This window comes from Lissotriton vulgaris, chromosome 2_1 (assembly GCF_964263255.1).
Source record: "Lissotriton vulgaris chromosome 2_1, aLisVul1.2, whole genome shotgun sequence".
Taxonomy (NCBI): domain Eukaryota; kingdom Metazoa; phylum Chordata; class Amphibia; order Caudata; family Salamandridae; genus Lissotriton; species Lissotriton vulgaris.
Window position 1 is genome coordinate 349,835,153 of NC_141687.1, and position 20,725 is coordinate 349,855,877.

Genomic DNA, 20,725 nt, shown 5'->3' on the forward strand with positions numbered 1-20,725 from the left:
CAACTAATTATTAATTAATTAAGCATAAATTGCTTTCTATAAACTACCCCAATAAACACCACAACCCACACCTAAAAATCAAAGTTCAACACAGACAATACTGAAGTGGTGATCTTCGGAAAAAATACCTCTGCATGAGACTAGACCTGGTGGTCAGCAAACCTTGGCCTCACACCAGACCTCACCGTCAATTCAAGAAATATAGGCATCATTCTTGATGACAAGCTCGACATGTCAACCCAGGTAAACGTGGTGACCTCCACCTGCTTACACATACTGAGGTTGGTATGAAAAAGTCTTTCAATGGCTACCAGAGAACACCAGAAAGACAGTCGCACAGGCCCTGATAACCCACACACTTAACTATGGCAAAATACTCTATGCAGAAATAACCAAACAACTTCCGAACAAGCTCCAAACTGTCCAAAATGCTGCAGCAGGACTCGTCTTAATCTTACTATGCTGCACCCACATCTTTCCATGCGTCAAAGAACTTCACTGGCTCCCCATACTCAAGCACAGACAGTTCGAATTACTCACACACACAAGGAATTACACATCATAGGCCATGGCGGCTTCAATAGCAGCATAGACTTCCACCACCCCTCTAGACACCTCTAATCAGACGGACTATCATTAGCACACCTACCCCGCATAGACAAAAACAGAATGGAGGTTGTGCCTTCGATCACATGTCCCCCAAAACCTGTAACGACCTGAAGCAACAGAGCATCCTCATCGCTTCCTGAGTTTCGCAAGAAGCTGAAGACCTGGCTCGTCAAGTAATCTCACCTTGGGAGTCCACTGCCTACCTACCAGCGAAGCTCCTAGATACCCTCACAGGTGATTACTACGCTGTAGAAATAGGCATTTCATAACATAACTTCATGACCATGATTGGTAGGTGAATGGAATGCATGGCACTACTCTATGCTCAGAGGAATAGACGTGAGGTCTGCGGCAATATGATTCTATGTTTGCTCGTGGTCCAGGGGAGTCTACAGACCCTAAACTATTTATATGAACAGGAGTAAGCAGCAAGTTTTGGTGTGTGAGATTCTATAAAGGTATTTAGAAAAAAGACTCCAAAGTCCTGATCTTTTTCTACTGGGGTGGGGTGCACGTGGAAGAGTGGCCATGAAAAGAGCGGTGTTTCGAGGGTCACATCCAAGCAGCAGGACATGAGGTTAACATGTAGCCTGTAGTTCTACCGTACTCGAGCTGGCACTTTAGCCCACGGATCTTCGTAACCTGGGCTAGTACTGAACCCATGGGTCCCACGGCCCTGTCCTAACCCAGGCTCCACTAAACGTAAGGAACTATTTTCACTGAACCCACGGATCTATTCTAATCCAGGCTAGGGCTACTTCATAATTAAGGACTGGGGAACAATAGCGTTTTCTGTTCTGTTAAAAGCCACTGTTAGATGCGGCTCCGTGAAGGCTGCATAGACTGCAGGTTGCCCTTTGTTCCTGCCCTCTTGCCAGACCCGCCATGATCTCCTCCATTCCTCAAGCAGCCCTTTGAAAAGCAAATGCGTCACTCCTTCACCCCAACCTAACAAGATCAGTGGGGTGAGCAACCCTTGCAGAGACATTTGTGTCACCTAAGGGTCACAGGTTCGAAACCTCGGGCAATATTAACACCTGCCACAGAATTGTAAGGGGACAATTCACTTTGTGGTAAGTGCTACATAAACAAGGTGTTACATGACTCATTTATCCAGGAGATCCTGACAAATTCTTCCGCTAACCCACCACTCCAAAACTGGTCACCTTTGGCCTTTCGCCGATATCAAAGGTCACCCTTGAAGCTCGTGGCGAAAGATCCCCATAGGCTGAGGGCGCCGACCTTTGGAGTCTCCACCAGCCTGTTCGGGGAGAGTAAGGAGCCAGCCTCGCCCGGATGCCCCCGCGAACCCGTAAACAGCCTGCAGCGCCGCGCGCCCCCATGCGTGCAGTAAATAACTATGATTTCCGAAGCTGGTAGATTAATGAACCGGAGGAGCAGAGCGAGAGAGAGAGAGGGATAAAACGAGAAAGTCAATCTCTTCGCCAGGAAGCCGAGTTAAAAAGATTTTAGCACCAAGTGTGAAGCAAGAAAGGGGAAAAAATGATGCAGTTCATTAGGGCTTTGATAATGAGATAAATTAAAGACCGCAGGGAAGCCGTGTTCTGCAGATGATCTCTTCTGCCGCTTGTACAAATCTCAGCCCTCTAATTTCCTTCTCCCCCCGCCTTGTTCATTTGATTTTAATATTCGTGTAATTCTTGGAGCCCGTATCGTCGCGCGCTGCCCGCTGGCGCGGATGTGTGTGGCAGGGGAGAAGGCAGGTGGTCGGGAGGAGCGCGCGCCTTGGCACGCGACGAGCCCGCAGGCGCCAGTGGCCTAGCCAGTGTGCCATGGGCCCCAGTGCAAGGAAGGAAGTGCCCCCTGGCCTTTGGTTGACCTGTAAAATATATCAATGAGGGTTCAGTGAGCTCCTGAGGGCTCTGGGTGCCGGTGCCACTGCACCTACTGCACCGATGTAAGCTAGGACCCTGCAAGGGGCATCACTGGTATGACATTTGTGGCAACAGAGTGGGGAGGAGGTCATCATTGACATGGAATATAGAAGTCAAGGATGATTTTCCGCCCTGCTCGCGTGATACACTTTAGGGTGTTAGACAGGGCTCTAAGTGGGATGAAAAAACTGGGAGGGGGGGTCTCTCGAAGGGGCGTGGCCGATACAGTTAAGGGTGTGGCATAAAACGCAAAAAAATCTGTGCTTAGCGTGCCAGCTGACACTTTGCTGCTTCTGTGATTGAATCCAGATATATAATTCAATAAGTAAGATTACCTGCAGCAAGCCTAGACTACTGGCTTTGTCAATGGCTGTTAGTTGCATATGATACATAAGCAACAACATTGGCTTTGTTGCATATAATATTGAAAATGCTCCAGTTCTGAATTGAAGAGACTGTGAACGAACTATAACGAGTCTCTTTGAAGTTATATCAAAGGCAGCGAAGGGTGGCACTGCTACAGAGTTAAGATTGTTTTTCGGCCTGAGGGTGAGGGCAAAAATGGAGAGCCCAATAGAGACCTGTTTTGGCACCTGCTTTTTAGAACTGTCGTCCTGGCAAGACCTGCCCCACTTAAAGCCCTGGTGTTAGGCAGTTAACCTTCTGCTGCCCCATACTTCAGTTCATCAGCGATTCATTGTGAGCGCTTAAAAGACCGGTAACCGCTTACCATAACTCTCAAACAGCTATATAAAGCCACTGTGAATGCCACCTTTTTAGGTCGAGGACCGCCGCACTGCGTAGCAGTGGGCGGAGCCGAAGATTTTATGTGTCTTAGAGGGGGCTTGGAACCCGCCCCTCTTCTCCATTGGCTGGCCTAGTAAATGCTGGCCAGCCATTGGAGGAGAGGGGCGTCATTCGGTTCAAGCCCCGTCTTTTTCAGATTTGGGAACTTGTTTTTTGCGTTCTTTCTATCTGTGACGTCATCCGTCACTCAGCAAAAAACTCACAGCCTGATTCCGAAAATTTCGGGGCTTTGAGGCCGCCATTTTTTTTGTTTTGTTGCTGCTCTCTGATAAGCTCTGCGGCAACGGGTCCCTGGGAGCGCCTGTGACGCGTTTGTCCTTCCTCAGTGTTCATGCCGCTCCCGGCGATCCGCAGCTGTGTTGGTGAGAGCTGTTGCGCGACCCTGTCGAAACTTGAAAACCAACCCGGGATTCACTATGATCTCCCCCCTGTACGCGTTTGTCCTTCCTCAGTGTTCATGCCGCTCCCGGTGATCCGCAGCTCTGTTGGTGAGAGCTGTTGCGCGACCCTGTTGAAACTTGAAACCCAAACCGGGATTCACTACGATCTCCCCCCTGTGACCAGACTAATTTCCTCCCTAGTTACCGTCACAACACTACTGAAACTTGAAACCCAACCCAGGGTTCACTATGATCTCCACAATGTGACCAGTCTAATTTCCTCACTAGCTACACCGTCACAACATTACCCCCAACCGGTTAGCCATGTAGTATCAGAGTGCCTCGCTCGAGCTCCCGAGCGTTACAGAGGGCACACCAAGAATTGGGGGAAAAAGCGATTTGACCAGAATCGGCCGATGTTCAGTGTTCCTGCTGAAATTCGCCGATTACCGCTATAGCCTACAGCCACGCCGTCAGCCCTACAAACTCACGAACCCTTAAGAACGACTCCCTCTGTACCTTGTACCTTTTATGTAACTTGTGTAATCCAAAGTCCTTATGAAATGCAACTGGTTCTTATGTAAAGCGCTTTGACACCTTCGGGTAATGTTCGCGCTATATAAAATCGCAAATAAATAAATAAACGCCCATCTCAAACCGCCTAGTTCCTGATGCCAGCCATCGTTATCACCAATTAGCATAAACCCCGTGTTCAGCCTATCAATATTCACGTAACAACAGGGTACTGTCCCCATACATTCCCGAGTGCAAGATAGTTCCTCAATTACTACTTAAAGGAAATTGCAGCCTTTCAAATAAACGCAAGCAGCTGCGAGGAAATCTTGTTAATTTTATGACATAACGTGTACCAGTGTACAGACTAGGTGGCTGCACTACAGGAAAGCCAGTCCCTGTCTGCTGGACACAGACCTAACAAAGCACCCACTCCCCTCCATTGACGTCAGGTTCTCCCGACCCCGGGACACAACCTGCCCGTCCCGAGGCTAGACAAAGCAACAACCCTACTTTATTGCTACATCAGGTTCACCGAACCCCGGGACACAACCTGCCCGTCCCGAGGCTGCACCAAGCATCTCTCCTCAATTGAACATCAGGTTCTCCCGACCCCGGGAAACAACTTGCCTGTCCCGAGGCTTCACTCCGGCCAGCCCCGTCCCTACATTGCCCTTCTAGTTTAATTCAAAGCACCGCTCCCTAATTTAATCTCTGCGAGCCCCTGTAACCCTGGCGCTGACAACAAAACGTAAAGGGCAGCTGGCCACCCATTAACCATTCGTAAAGAAAACCATCACGAAACCGCAGCAAAGGGAAACATGCCGCCCCACTCCCAGCGATCGTTGTCTCAGTCAACCAGAACCGACAACGCTGCGTCCACTCCAGAATGCTCAGGCATTCTTCATGGCCTCAGTGCACACACAACTCGCCGCCTGCAACATTACACGAAAGGAATCTATTTCCGAAAATTTGGCGTGCAAACTACCCACTATGTACCACGAGAATCAGTGCATACCCTAATTCTGCTAACATAACATTTCGTGCATGCGAACATCCTATAACTGATTCGCAGTCCACCGTCCACTACGGCGTCGGTGCCACTCCCTGCGACATAGGCCTACACAACAATACCAACACCTGATATTTACATCCGTATTATCACCATTGAGGCCAGCATCTCACCACCCAACTCCGTAAAATGCACAACCAAACTCTCTGTTGGAATTAGTGCACCCGCTCATTCAATCCAAATTAACAAAAGAGACGCTGAATATCCATGCTTATTCTACACAACAGAGGTATTGCCACCTGGGAACCACTTAAGGTTACCAGCAGCGCTGTTAAGTCAGACCTAAACATGATTTGTTGCATAAAAATACCTTTAGGCTGGGAGAGAGTGGCTGCACGGCGCAGCAATCTCCAGGTTATGTAATTCCCTTTTAATTCTCAGCGATGTCTTCTTCGTCTAATGGATCTGCCCCCTGGATGTGCTTGCTCCCCTGCCCCCTGGCTGTGCTTGCTCCCCTGCCCCCTGACTGTGCTTGCTCTCCTGTGTGTGTGTGGCTCTGGGTGTGTGTGGCTCTGGGTGTGTGTGGCTCTGGGTGTGTGTGTGGCTCTGAGTGTGTGTGTGGCTGTGAGTGTGTGTGTGGCTCTGGGTGTGTGTGGCTGTGTGTGTGTGGGGTGTGTGTGTGGGGGGGCTCTGTGTGTATGCGTGGGGGGGCTCTGTCTGTGTGTGTGGGGCTCTGTGTGTGTGGGGCTGTGTGTGTGGGGGGGCTCTGTGTGTGGGGGGCTCTGTGTGTGTGTGTGGGGGGTGCTCTGTGTGTGTGTGGGGGGCTCTGTGTGTGTGAGGGGCTGTGTGTGTTTGGGGGGGGGCTCTGTGTGTGTGTGGGGGGCTCCGTGTGTGTGGGGGGCTCTGTTTGTGTGTGGGGGCTCTGTGTGTGTGTGTCTCTGTGGCTCTGTGTTTTTGGCTCTGTGTGTGTGTGGCTCTGTGTGTGTGTGTGTGGCTCTGTGTGGATAGCTTTTTTGTAGGTGGCTCTATGTGTGGGTGGCTCTGTCTGTGTGAGGGTGGCTCTGTGTAGGGGGCTCTGTGAATGACTCTGTGTGGGTGGCTCTTTGTGGGTGGCTCTGTATGTGTGTGTGTGTGGCTCTGTTTATGTGTAAATGCGATAGGTCATGCATTTGCGAGCGATTAAGCTATTGGCATTGTAAATGACAATGACATTTATTTAATGATTAAGCTATTGGCAATGTAAATGACAATCCCATTTATTTATGATTTAAAAAAAAATGTAATGAGCAATGCCAATAACTTTACCTTTAATAATGCCGAGACCATTGCATTGTAAATGCTTGTTTTTTACTGGGACAAGTTGTCGTTCTTGATGGTCGGCTGCATGTGCAGCCAGGTCTGAGGTGAAATGGATCAGTAAATGTAAGTAAAGCAGCAACCTGCAGTGCACTGTGTGGTGGCAGGAGAAGGGCAACAGAAACCAACTCGTGCTCAATGGACCACTTCCACAGGAAGCCGTCAGGCGAGTATCGGTAACGTGGCTAACATATCTACTTATTGAACTGTTTGTGAGGCGCTCTGATACCCTTCTAGTGTCAAGTTTGCACTATATAAAACTTTGTCAATAAAAAAAATAATAATTAAGGAGCACCAGAAACTAATAGATGCCCAAGTTACAATATGGAGCAAAGAAGAAAAATGGTGGTAGAGTATGAGAAACACACAAAAGGCAATGGCGTAACACAAAATATTGGTGCCACCCTGCAAAATGTAATAGGGCCCAGTCGTTTTCCAAATAGCACAGATATTCATTGGTCTTGGGCTGAATGGGGTCCCCCTGAAGGGTTGGGCCCCTTATGCAGCAGGTGACCTGCTTGGGAAAACAGAGTGACTTTCCCAACCATTTACCTATTTCTTAGTCCATATCATTACACACATTCTGAAAGGCATATAATGGCATGGCTTGGGGATGTGAGCGGCGCTCCTCCAAAACAAGGAACCCTGGGATCTCCATCCCTCTGCATTGTGGAGGCCTCTGTTACTCTCCTGACAAAAGGTAGCGAGCGGAATGCTTGCAAGCAATGTTTAATTTATAAAATAATAAGTGCCAGGGTTCTTGTCAGGAGGCCACTGGAGCTTGCACCACCCATTGCCCTTGCTAGCTTTGCCAATGACAGTACCAACACAACTACTAACCATCACACTCTTACAAGCATGACAATTCAGATTATTCCACGACCCAATGCTATAAGAATGGCTTTTGCAGCAGGTATTAGTCAATATTAATCTGTAAGGAATCATTAAACAACTGTTGTTATGCTCAGCGCTAATCTAGACGAAGAGTGCCACTATGTGGCACACTGTCATTAGTGCAGGAGCTGACAATTAAGAGTTGGTGCTGAGCACTGGAAAATACTGGCTCAAATTAAGCACTGCATGCAAGTAGTCTAACCACTGGCATTCACTCCCATCATTTTTTTCTCACCATGCCACCTCAGTTTAGAGCCAGCCATATACAAAGCACCCTTGGACTTGCTCCAACAGGAACAGTCCAGCCTGAGCTGCCAAGCTAGGTCCTCTCTGAACCAGAACACAAGTAACCAAAGACCGGCTTCAGTCTATTTGCGCCTCTTCATCAAGTGCAGTTTGGCTCCAGTGGAACAGTGAGCATGGCGGATTATGACAGCCTGGCAGATCAAGTCTATCTTCCTACTATCCTTTCATTGATAGAGTGGAGCCAAATCAGTTTCCAGTTTTGCCTTGTCAGTCTCTGAATTATTAATTATATGTATCTGTAACAGGTGTTTTCAAGTACGGAAGCTCTTTTGACTCCATCACATTTGCTGTATGGGTCTTCCAATCATTTAAAGTGAACATATGTTTTATAAAGTAATCCCTGTGTTTTTGTCACAGTTTGTGTCATTTTGTGTTCTTTACTTGCAGGCCGTCTCTCACAGAAAATGGCTGCCTTGTCTACGGTGTGTTCTCTTTTGAAATATGAGTGCATCAGTCCTATTACCACCTCCCTCCTGTGCTCCAGGCTGGTCACTATTTGCATCTTGAAAATGGCTGATGCCCTTCATCCTATGTAGGCTTGATGAGCATCACTCCTGTAAAATGCTATGTTTTGTTGTGCTATGTCCACTTGTGTTGAGCTCGCTTGCCACACATGGCCAGGAGGCTATACCAATACATCGGGAAGAACAGATACGGCTTTAGAAGTTTTATCAAGTTCCATTTATAGAGAATAGAACAAAGCTGAAGTGACCACAACATTGCATCATTGAGGTTTTGGAGAGTGCTCAATCCCAGGGACCTGCAGAACCCAGATTTGGTGGCAGAGTGGAGGACAAATGTTTCTATTTGTTTCTATTATAGGCACCTCTTTTTGAGCATTATATCACAGTTTAAAATCCTGGCGTTTTCACTTAGCCTTTCAGCCTTATGGGGTCGATAAAATGAGTAACATTGAGTTGGGTAAAAAAAATGTGTTACAAAAGAACCCTTTTGGGTTGCACGCAAACTCTTGAAATACTCCTGTTATGTTATGCTGAGCAATGGGAAATTTTGTTAGGCTGAGGCCTGTATTAATGTAATAGACATTCACTCTATATGTGGTTTGGTAGTTTTTTTATTTGATTAGTTATTTGAGGTGTTGCCTACATTTGAACCAGATTGCAAGATGTATCAAAGATTCATACCAAAGGATAGTAATAAGTGAGGAAACTGATGGCCTTGGGACCAAAGAGTTTAAACAGAGTGAGCACCCACAACTGCAGGAGATGTATGTTGCTGGTGGACAACACTTGTGTAGGTTTCACATATACCTCCTCGTTCTAAGTGCCATACTAAATTTAAAACTAGACACTTGGTTGTGTGCCAAATAAATCATGGGTTTTGCACAAGTTGCACTCGGCCCTTGGTTGTTTGCATACGTAATTTCATCCTTCGGGAAAGTGAATCCTAAACTAGTGTGTTACGGGGAATGCCATACACACAATTCAATTCATTTCAAAAATCTTTATTCGAATTTTTGCAATTTCATAAAAGCAGTACAAACAATCCCAGATCAAATGACATATTTACAGTAATTAAAAATAGCAATATTAAAAACAATTATAAATATAGTTCTCAGATTTACTAAGGGTTCTCCATTGTTTTACGGACATGGGTAATAACTCTTAGAAAAGTGCTAGTGCGGAATATCAGCTCTTCATTCTGTTTTTCAGTGAAAAGGGATAACTTGTAATTGGGTGCAAAAATTAAACCGACAAATTATATATTAGAGATTTTATGCATTACTCGATTTATGAGTAAATTTGCAAATCACTACAATGGGCAAATGTGGAAGTCAAAGAATATGGTTAGTACAGTTTTTAGGTCTCGCTCCTAACGTTGCAGTGCGCAGCAGTGCAAAGCAGCGCAAGACCTCTTATAAGGGGTTTTGAAAACTTACAACACGTTGTGCATGTGGTTTTGCTTTCGCAGGCTTCCATTGGCTTTAGCATTGTTTTTAAAAGAAAATAAGCCACGCAATTGGGCAAAGGCGGGAGCATGTCCCGGGTTTGCTCCGCCCATTCCCACCGGTGTCTAGGACGCGCATCATCTCACTGTCCCTCCTTGTTGCATTTGCAGTCAGCTCTGTCCAGACGTTTTTTCCGCCCCCCCCCCTCTCATATGCATTGGCTGTTCAGAGGCCGCTGCCCGCAATTCGATGCCTTTCACCCGCCGCTGCCTACATAATCCATTGGTAAGCGGCCTCATCGCCGTCCTCCCCCCGCTTCTCATAACTGACCCCCATTTCTAATCGGGGAATACTCCTTAAGCTAGAAAAAGTTACAGAGTGATGGAGGGCAGCCTGCCGCAGCGCAGCGAGATGCAAAAGATTATGGCACCCGGCGACTAGTGAGCCAAGAGCACAGCCCTCCCACGTGTGACATCACTATTGCTAGTTAAGCAATGCGAACTCCCAATATATTTCCCTGCAAACTGACAGCTGCCTTCGAATTTCTTGAAAGCGTTTCAAACATCACGAAAAATATTTACTCGCCTGCATTGAAAAACGGAGCACTTACGTCTTGTTTCGGTAAAACGTCCTCACCCCTCTCCACCCCCCATACTTTTCATATGGCTCAACCTGTAAAAACTGAACTTAGTTGCAGGATGTGTGGCTCTATGGCTGTCTGTCAAGTTAGTAAAGTGCTTTCTGGTTCCAGCTGGAAATGGGCAGACTCCGCAGCTCAGGTACGGTCACTAAGAGGAAAATGTAACATAAAGGTTTAGTCTGAAGGCTGAGAGGGCTTTCGCTTTAAAATGATTTGATATATTTAATATATATTTCCTTTTTTAGTAGCCTGGGATTGCCGTGCTTTTATGATGCATTGTATTGTAACATAATTTATACAGCGCTTACTAACATGACGAGGCGCTTGTTTGTGAAAGATTCAATGGAAGAGCTCCTTCCTTTACCACGAATCGGTGCAAATTATACAGTAGTGCTTGCATTGAACATTCCGGCTTCTTTCTATAGTACTCAGGTGCTTTCTTCATGTTTTTCGATATTATGTTTAAAATAGAAGCAATTGTTATTTTCCCTCTCATTACCGACCTTGGCCTAGTTTTTTCTGTTCTCTTCTTTTAGCTTTTTCGTTGCTCGCTATTTTTCGCCCCCTTTCGTTTCTTTCTGTTCTTTCCATCGCCCCATCCTCCTTTCATTTCCTATACTTTCCTGGCTTCCCTCTTTCACTTATGTATCTTGCGAAAATACACAACATTTTGCTGCGTTCCTCGCTATATATAAACCTACACAGTAAAATGAAATCACAACTCGTGGGCTCGAATGCCCCGCAATTAGTTTCTAGTAACAGTGGGGCATGTGTTTGTGTTCTAAAAGGCCACAAACTGTTGCCCGGCCCACTGTTTCACCGCAACCTTTTATTGACGATGTTTTATCATACACCAGCTACCATTAATGTGTATCTTTCTAAACGGCAGGGTGTTTTTTTGCTTTTGTTTTACTGCTGTGTGGCTTTCGGGCAGTGTGTTTATTGGTATCTAGCGTTTAGCTCTCACTATGATCTACATTCATCTATATAGCTGTGCTTTGTTTATTTAAACTTTATTTTCTCCCATGTTGGGACACAGCTGTTTACAAAGTCCTGGTCCTCTCTTAAACCACTGCTTGCATGAGTTTAACCTAGATTTTCCATACTTTACTTTTATAATACAAGCTCCTAAGTGTGCTTTGTTTGACAGAGCAGTATGCATTTTTAGGATGTATCCCATTGCTTGCATGAGTTTAACCTACGTTTTCCTACTTTACTTTTATTACGCACTCTCCTAAGTGAGCTTTGTTTGACAGAGCAGTATGCATTTTTAGGGTGTATGCAGGAGCTAAACTACCTAGTTTAGGCATCTTTAGTGCATTCCACAATATTAAATGCGGAAGCTGGTTTTTACCATGTGATATGCAAAAACAAACACCAGGTGGGGTTTGGGGACACAGTGATACACAACATGTGATACAGCCTGTAGAAGTGTCCCTCGGGTGGCACTGTACCTTTTGTACCTTAGTAAGCAACAAAGTAGACACTTTACACACGGTAACACCTAAAACAAGCATTTGCAATGCAATAGGTCTCGCATTTGCGCGAGTTTGAGCTATTGACATTGTAAATGATCATACCTTTTTTTAATGTGCTTTTGAAAACCTGCAAAGGATGTGTAAACCCACACTTTGTACTTATAGTCCTTGCTTACGAGAAGCAAGGCTGCTAGTAAAACAGGCGCAGTTACTGCCAGTCTTGTTCTTTCCTGCTGCCAATTCGTCACATTTAACACTCCTTTTTTTATATAACTGTCCTTTCCTTTCTCTTTTTCCAGAGTCTAACAGACCATAATGTTGCCTATTATGCTGCATAATTTTCCTTTTTTTGCCTTTGCCACATAATTTAGTCAACCATGCTTCTTAATTTGGTTAATTCCTGCCACACAATTCCAATACCAGTACCTACAAGTTTTCTGGAGGCCTCATGCCACAGCACTCAAAGGCTGAACAAATGAAGAGCTTGTGGCCATATAAGCCTTATGGCAAACATTTAGTTCCAGGTGAGTAAGTTCACACACACTTGTGCAAAGAGCATATCGTGCCTCACTGGTATGTGAGCACAGAGTTCCTGCATAAGGTCCTGTTTCATTAACAGTGCCTGCATACCAGAGGGATGGCCAAACTGCTGCAGAGATGCTGCATAGTGGGATTGAACAAATCTCCCCTTATGCAGAACGTGTCTACAGGCTGTGTTCATTGTCTTTGGATGCAAGGAACCACGTGAGCAGAGGGACTGGGGCCTGTTCATATCAATAGGCTCATGATGGTCCACGCACACAGGGCAGGGGGTGAATTCTCTACTTGCGCCTTAAACAAAATGTGAAGCAGCACAAAGCACACAACAAACATTACGTGTCTTCGCTTTGTCCTCAGTATGAATTGTTAAACACCGCCCACGTAAACTGAACAGCCTCACAGCACTGTGGATAGCGAATGTGTTTGTGAAAGAGACCGTCTAACATTGGACATCACAGGTTAGGTGCGAGTAGAGACAACAAGCACTGCAGTGACACTTCTTTACATCTCTTTAAGGACCACATGTCCCATAATGCAAAGGAAAAACGCATCTCTTGGGTCTCTGCACACAAGTGATCGGGAGGAGTTTTAGATCTTTGTAACACGTTTACCAGGCAGCCAAAGATCCTATGCCAGGTCTGAGTATCTGACTAGCTCTGTGTTTTAACTTTGCATTCTGGAGCTTGTAGTTCGGAATGTTGTGAGGCACCAAAAAGAGTACAAATAATAGAAAGGCATTGTCATTTACAACTCCATTACTTGTTTCTTTTTTGGTCAGCCGACGCATGAAAGTCCATGAGGCTTTTTTGCTAGAACCAACAATCATGAGCAAAAGCTATGCAGTAGCATAAGCGTGATGAAAACAGGAAATTATGTGAGTTACAAGTAGCCCAGGAGATGGTATCTATACAAGATTACAATCATATAATAAAAATTCAGCATGGTCTAGTTTCATGTCCTCTTAATATTTAGATCTGTTGCTGACAAAATGTAATATGTGGTGGAGAAAGATCAGTGTCAAAGCATATTCAGTGCTTGTTTACCTCAATGACGCCCCCTTTTGGCTTTTGCTTCCACAACACTATGCTTTGATTTAATGGAACGGGTTTAATTTATTGGCTTTCATGAAAAGTGATGAAGGACTTATTCTTCTCAGAACACTTTAGAAAAGTTTGGTTCTGACATACTAACTAATTCACTAAAGTTTTAGAACAAGCGTTTGCAATGCAATAGGCCTCGCATTACTGAATGTTTGAGCTATTGGTGTTGCATTATTATTATTAGCAATGCCAATAGCTCAAACTTTAATAATGCGAGACCTATTGCATTGCAAATGCTTGTTATAACTGTGATGGTTTTAAGTAAAAGAGATAATTATCGAGTGGGAAGTCCAACACTGAATGCTGCCTAAGGTGATAGTACCTCTCTACCACACTACAGTATGTAAACATCAAGAAACACACCAGAGGAAGCCCCTAAATCAGGGGTACTCAAAGTACGGCCCGCGGGCCGTAGGCGGCCCGGCAAGCCTTCCGTGGCGGCCCGCGGACCTTGAGACATCGCACCTGTGTTCTTTTTCGAAACTTCAGCCAACACCGCCGGTTGCAGCAGTGGGAATCAGAGAGCCTGTTCTGTGGGGCCGGGCGATTCCAGCCACAGTCAGAGTGGAGCAGCAGGGGCACTAAGAGGTGAACAAAGCCTCATTGACAAACAGATGGCCTTTGAAAGACCTGTGAAGTACTGGGATGTGGCTGTGTGTGTGCTGCCAGGCTGACACACACAGGGAGAGGGGGGAGAGGACAGCAGGGACTGAGAGCCTGGTGAGGTGGAAGGGCAGAGCAGGTAAAGAGAGCCTGGGTGAGGTGGGAGGGAAGCAGGGAGTGAGAGCCCGGGTGAGGTGGGAGGGCAGCAGGGAGTGAGAGCCGGGTGAGGTGACAGAGGGCAGCAGGGAGTGAGAGCCTGGGTGAGGTGAGACAGATAGAGATAGAGACAGATAAAGACATATAGAGACAAGAGACAGATAGAGGCAGAGACAGATAGAGACAGGGACAGACAGCGATAGAGACAGACAGCGATAGAGAGACAGAGATAGAAACAGACAGAGAGAGAGACAGAGATAGAGATAGAGACAGAGATAGAGGCAGGGACAGATTGAGACAGAAAAAGACAGATAGAGGCAGAGACAGATAGAGACAGGGGCAGACAGAGCTAGATCGGGTCAGAGACAGGGACAGACAGAGACAGATAGAGGTAGAGACAGACAACGATAGAGACAGACAAAGAGAGAGAGAGACAGACAGAGAGAGAGAAACAGAAAGAAAGACAAATAGAGACAGAGATAGAGGCAGGGACAGATTTAGACAGGGACAGACAGCGACAGATAGAGGCAGAGACAGACAGAGATAGAGACAAAGAGAGATAGAGGTAGAGACAGAGACAGACAGAGACAGACCGAGACAGGCAGAGACGGAGAGGGAAACAGAGGGAGGGAGACAGAGACAGGGACAAACAGAGACAGATAGAGGCAGGGACAGCAACAGATAGATAGCGGTGGAGCGACAGGGAGACAGAGAGGGAGACAGAGACAGAGGGAGGGAAAAGGAGGGAAAGGGAGACAGAGGGTGACAGAGGGAGGGGAGGAAAAGAGGGAGACAGACAGGGAGACAGACAGAGGGAGAGAGGGAGACAGACAGAGGGAGACAGAGGGAGGGAGACAGACAGAAAGAGACAGACAGAGAGAGACAGACAGAGGGAGACAGACAGAGGCAGACAGGGAGGGAGGCAGACAGAAGGAGGGATAGAGACAGAGGGAGGGATAGAGACAGAGGGAGGAAGACAGACAGAGGGATACAGACAGAGGTAGACAGACAGAGGGAGAGAGGGAGACAGAAAGAGGGAGCCAACCAACGGGAGCCAGCCAGAGGGAGGGAGCCAGCCAGAGGGAGGGAGCCAGCCAGAGGGAGGGAGCCAGACAGAGAGAGGGAGACAGACAGAGGGAGGGAGACAGACAGAGGAAGGGAGACAGACAGAGGGAGACAGACAGAGGGATGGAGGTAGGCATGGAGGGAGGCAGACAGAGGGAGGGAGACAGACAGACAGAGGGAGGGAAACAGACAGACCGAGGGAGGGTGACAGACAGACTGAGGGAGGGAGAGGGAGGGATGAAGACAGACAGAGGGAGGGATGGAGACAGAGGGAGGGAGACAAACAGGGGGAAGGAGACAGACAGAGGGAGGGAGACAGACAGAGGGAGAGAGGGAGACAGACAGAGGGAGACAGAGGGAGGGAGAGAGAGAGAGGGAAGGAGAGGGGAGGGAGAGAGAGGGAGGGAGGGAGAGAGGTAGATAGACAGAGGGAGGGAGACAGACAGACAGAGGGAGGGATGGAGACAGACAGAGGGAGGAAGACAGAGGAAGAGAGACAGAGGGAGACGGACAGTGGGAAACAGATAGAGGGAGACAGATGGAGGGAGACGGAGAGAGGGAGGGAGACAGAGAGAGAAAGAGAGGTGAGACAGGGAGAGACAGAGGGAGACAGAGTGAATGAGACAGAGGGAGACAGAGAGAGAGGGAAGGAGGGAGCGAGAGAGAGAGAGAGAGAGAGATAGAGGGAGGGGGGACAGAGAGAGGGAGGGAGACAGAGAGAGGAAGGGAGACAGAGAGAGGGAGGGAGAGGAGAGAGAGAGAGAGAGAGAGAGAGAGAGAGAGAGAGAGAGAGAGAGAGAGAGAGAGAGAGAGAGAGAGAGAGAGAGAGAGAGAGAGAGAGAGTGAGAGAGAGAGAGAGAGAGAGAGAGAAAGAGAGAAAGAGAGATGTGTGTGTATGCCAGTCTGTTGGCTCAGTGGATGAAGGCGTCGGCTGCAGGGGCCTGAGTTCAATTTCATGGTCACAGTTTTTTTTTCTCCAGCACCTCCCCCACTGACCCCACCTCTACCGGTGTGCCCCTCGGCCGCAAACCACACTATAAATTCGGCTCCCGAGAGAAAGTTTGTGAGTACCCATGCCCTAAATCATACAAACTAGAGCATAGTTCTTGATTAGCACCACGTTTGTTTGTTTACTAGAACATATGCTACAGCAAGGGTAGGTAGATTTTTTATACTTTCATTTCCACATGGTAATGATATACATTCTGTTTGACAAAAACACATTTGTATTCAACTGTATCTAAATAGTACCATATTGAAACGACCTAAACAGATTCAAATAACTCCTCAAAATTGACATTAAACGGAGGAAATGTACAAAGTAAGGATAGCAAAACAGCCAACAACTGTTTTGCAACACTTGTTCCTTTTTCAAGGCTGTGAATAAAAAAAATTAACCAACATACCCTAAAGTATACCCAATTAAACTATATAAAAATATATAGTAAGAAATATGACACTAAGTAAAAAAGTATATAGATTTCTGTATTGTGCAAACAAAATTAAGTGAAAGTACCAATTTTATTAGACAATTTAGACTTTTTTTAAAAGTCATTATTCTCTATAGTTATCCATATTGTTAGCAGAGGAACTAGCAGTGACAAAAGTTTCATTGGCTGGAAAAATTTCAGATGACTAAAATGTCATGGTAGTACGACCTAATATAATTAAAAAGACATGTTTATCAATACAATATGTCTACAACACTATTGGAGAGCAAGTAAAGGCCAACACTTGTAGGGAAGTTCAGAGATCAAATATAAGATGAGCATGAGGGTCAGTGTACTAACCTGGATTGAATGAAGTAAAAAATTTCATAATATGTGGCGATTATGATAGTCAAGACAGGTTAGTGAGGGAGTACTTGAAAATGTGCAACCAGGAAGAGCAGAAAATCGAAAAAGAATCTCAACGAGTAATAAAAGAATATCAGAGGATGAGATGGCCTACTGTAGGCGATTACTGAAAGACTGTATTGTAAATTAGAGAGAACCAGTGCTTAATTTGAACCGGTAGTTTCCGGTACTTGACACCGGCACTTAATTGTCAACACCCGCACATGTGACTGTTCTCCCACAAGGTGGTGATATCTGGCTAAGTAAGAGATGACCACAACAGTTAATTATTAATTCAATATACATTAAAAATGACTATTACTTGCCACCTAAGCCATTCGTATAGATTTGGGGGCCTGGAATAGTTCTTATTGTCACACTTGTAGGATTGTGATGGTTAGTAGTTGTGTTGTTACTATCATTGGCAGTGCTGGCAGAGGCAATGTGTGGTTCAAGCTGCAGTGGCTTCCTGATGAGTAACCATTTATTTATTGTTTTACAAAGTACGCACTGGACAGAACCATATAAAATGAAAAAAATAAAATAAAAATAAACTTTGCACAGGAAGATCTAATACGAAGTCTATTTCCCAGATTGTACGGAAAAACTATAGACCTGTAAGAAAACATAATCCTACCTCTAATGTCGTGATTCAACTAAGATGATCGAATGAGAAGTCTTCCGTGAGGACAAGTAGAGGTGAGATATCAAGGCAAGGAATTCTGTCTCAAAGGAAATAGCACATGTTCTAGACTACAAAGACAATGTTGTAATGAAAGCCCTGAAAAGAAATATACAAGGCTTATTACATGGAGCCTCCACGAGGAATGTGTAGCAAAATGTGGGGCTGCAACTGGAGAACATGTGATAAGTATTTAGGGCAAAAGATGAGCTACTTAATCGTGACGGGAGTTGCAAAAGTATGGAAAACAATTGATAAGGCAAGGTTACAGTATCGTCGAAGCAGAGGCTGGAGTTGTGAGTACCAGACACAATCAACCACACCCTACATGATAGAAAGCAAGAATGCCAAATCCAGTGACTTCGAGGCACAAGAGTGGATAGTAAGGTGTAGGAGTGGAGGAGGGCTTCAGGTACATGGGAGAAGAGAGACCTGGCAATTTCTTTTTCAAAAGTCTTACACTTTATCTCAGAGTTACATTGAGGAATTTGTTTCCTGATGATGTCACAGTCAGTGTGGAAGTAAAGTAAGTGGGTTAGGCATGTCTGGCCCACAGTGATCATAAAATGCAGGTGGAAATTGGCTTTTGCAATATTAAGTGGAAGTGGGTCCCATAGACTGCAGATCCTGAAGACGGAGGAATGTAAGAGATGGGAGGTGGGGAAAAACTTGGCAAGGAAGCAGACGTTGTAAGGCGGTTAGGGGTCACAGATGACAGCAGAGCACTCCAGTTCTCCAGGTCCATGCAGGAGTAGCTTGCTCAGTGGAGGTGTTTGCTTTACATCCAGGGACCCATAGTCCTCTTTAATCCATTTGTAAAGTCAAGATTCCAAGTTCCAGAGTGCAAAGAAAAACCCTGGACTGGATGAACTGCTCACGCATGGACATGGGAATCTTGAACGCTCTGGACTGTGAGAGGAATCAGGGCATGACAGTGCTAGAAATCTTGGCCCACCATGGCCTGATATTTAGGAGGCACTATTCCAGGCCAGAGGGGGGGCCTCCAGGAGGTAGGAGACTGTCTCCTCCCTCCTCTTTATTTGGCGCAGCCTATTCTTATACCTCTCATGCAGCTTTAAAATGGGGATCTCATTACTCTCGGTAGTGAGGTACCCTGGAGGACAGTTGCACCAGTTCAAGTAAGAGCCCTCCACAGGCTGTAAAAGCGTGGCCCTAGCAGTCACCATGGATGGTGTGACCTGCGCTAGGATATGAATGCTACCTCCCCCTAGTGGTGGATTAACAGGCTGTACGGTGTACACCCTGAATATCAACCCCAGCATACTGATGAGACTCAATACTAAGGACAAAATATCGAGAAAAAAATATTGACAGGTAAGTAAGTGTAGTTTTCTATACCTCACTCCACATATATGTAACTATGCGGGACATATATATTTAAGGTACTTAGGTGTGGAGTTAGAAATAGTACATCTGGTATTCCCTATATGCCCTTATCTTTAAGTATTCTGTCCTAAAAATTCTTGTACCGGGATATCCCGGGGGTCGATATATAGTAGTACAATCTGCCGGCAGTGGAAATTCAGCGACAAGCCTGGATCCCCAACCAGTGAAAGCAAACAAGGCCCACGGAGTGTCTTCACTGGGGTCAGCGCAGAGTAATGAGGACTGAGGCCAGTGCAGAGTAATGAGGACCAGAGAGGTTCTGATCTGTAGGGGAGAGGCGCGCCCCAGCTCGAGGTGCAGCGGGGAAGAGAGCTTGAGAAGAACACACATCCAGCAGTCACGGCAAGAGAGGGAGCCTCGGACAGGGCGAGGTCAGCCAATCACATTTGGTGTGCGAAGGGCTCTAGGGCCGGGATTCCACCCGTCACGCGGTCTCAACGCCCTCCTGCTGCCGCGCGCCGTAGCCGGAAGCCTCCATGTAAAAGACAGTCCTGTGAACTCGGGCCAACTCTGGCGCCGTCGGTGGGGAGGATGCGCAGAGAAAGCAGGGAAATGGTAATAGCGCCCCTCGTTGACAGCAGATTGACAGTTTACTTAAGCTTTGTGTCTTCTTGGAATTACATCCAAAGCATGCAGAAGAAAGTCATTAAATCCCCTGGAATTGCAGCTGTCATAGTCTCGCATAACCTTTAAAAATGAGAGTATGGCAGAGAGAGAGCGCGATAAGAACATGCCTTCACCCCAGAATACAAGCAATCACGCCCACCCGCTGTTTTTTTGTCTGGTAGTTTTATATTTCTGTCATGATCAGTTGAATATCCCTGTTGGGAATAGGGCTCACTTTTGGGTGGGGTTGACTGCCAGACAGTGCTTTGAGGAGGTGACTTTAGGCGTAGACGCTTCCTACAGGTGAAATCAGGAGTAATGGACTGTGACGTGGATAGGGTAACAAAGCACATTCTGCTTCCTTACAGACCACAAACACCTTTAATACCAGGGAGCCCCAAACCATGCATGGCTGAAAAAGCAACAGTGACCTTTAATTCATTGGGTTAAAATGTAGGTCCTCGTCTGGAGACTTTAGGGCCCGCAACACGCCCGCTCCCACTTTATTCAACACTCCAGCCCCCCATTACCCTCGCCTCCATGAGTCCCAAGTATCAAGGTTCGCCTTAGTAACACCATGAGCATGTTCCCAAACAATCGTTGCAGTGACAAAGAATGTTTTCTGCAAACTTCATCAGGTAAGCATGGGGGTGTCCACTGTTGGTCTATGAGGGCCAAAGTCAAGGCATGTTTCCAGAATCACCACTGAAAATGTGAATGTTTCCCACTTCACTTACACTGGGTCAGCCCCCCAACCTATCATTTTCACTCCCTGTCATGTTCAGAGGCACCGTGTTTCCACTCCTTGGTTTTATGTGACAATCTAATTCATTATGGGTGATGTAGTCTTGGCTAGGTTGTGTTGAGTGAGTTATGCTAACAGACACAAACGCAGTAGTCACTCAGTGAAACATCCACGACTGGAAAATAGT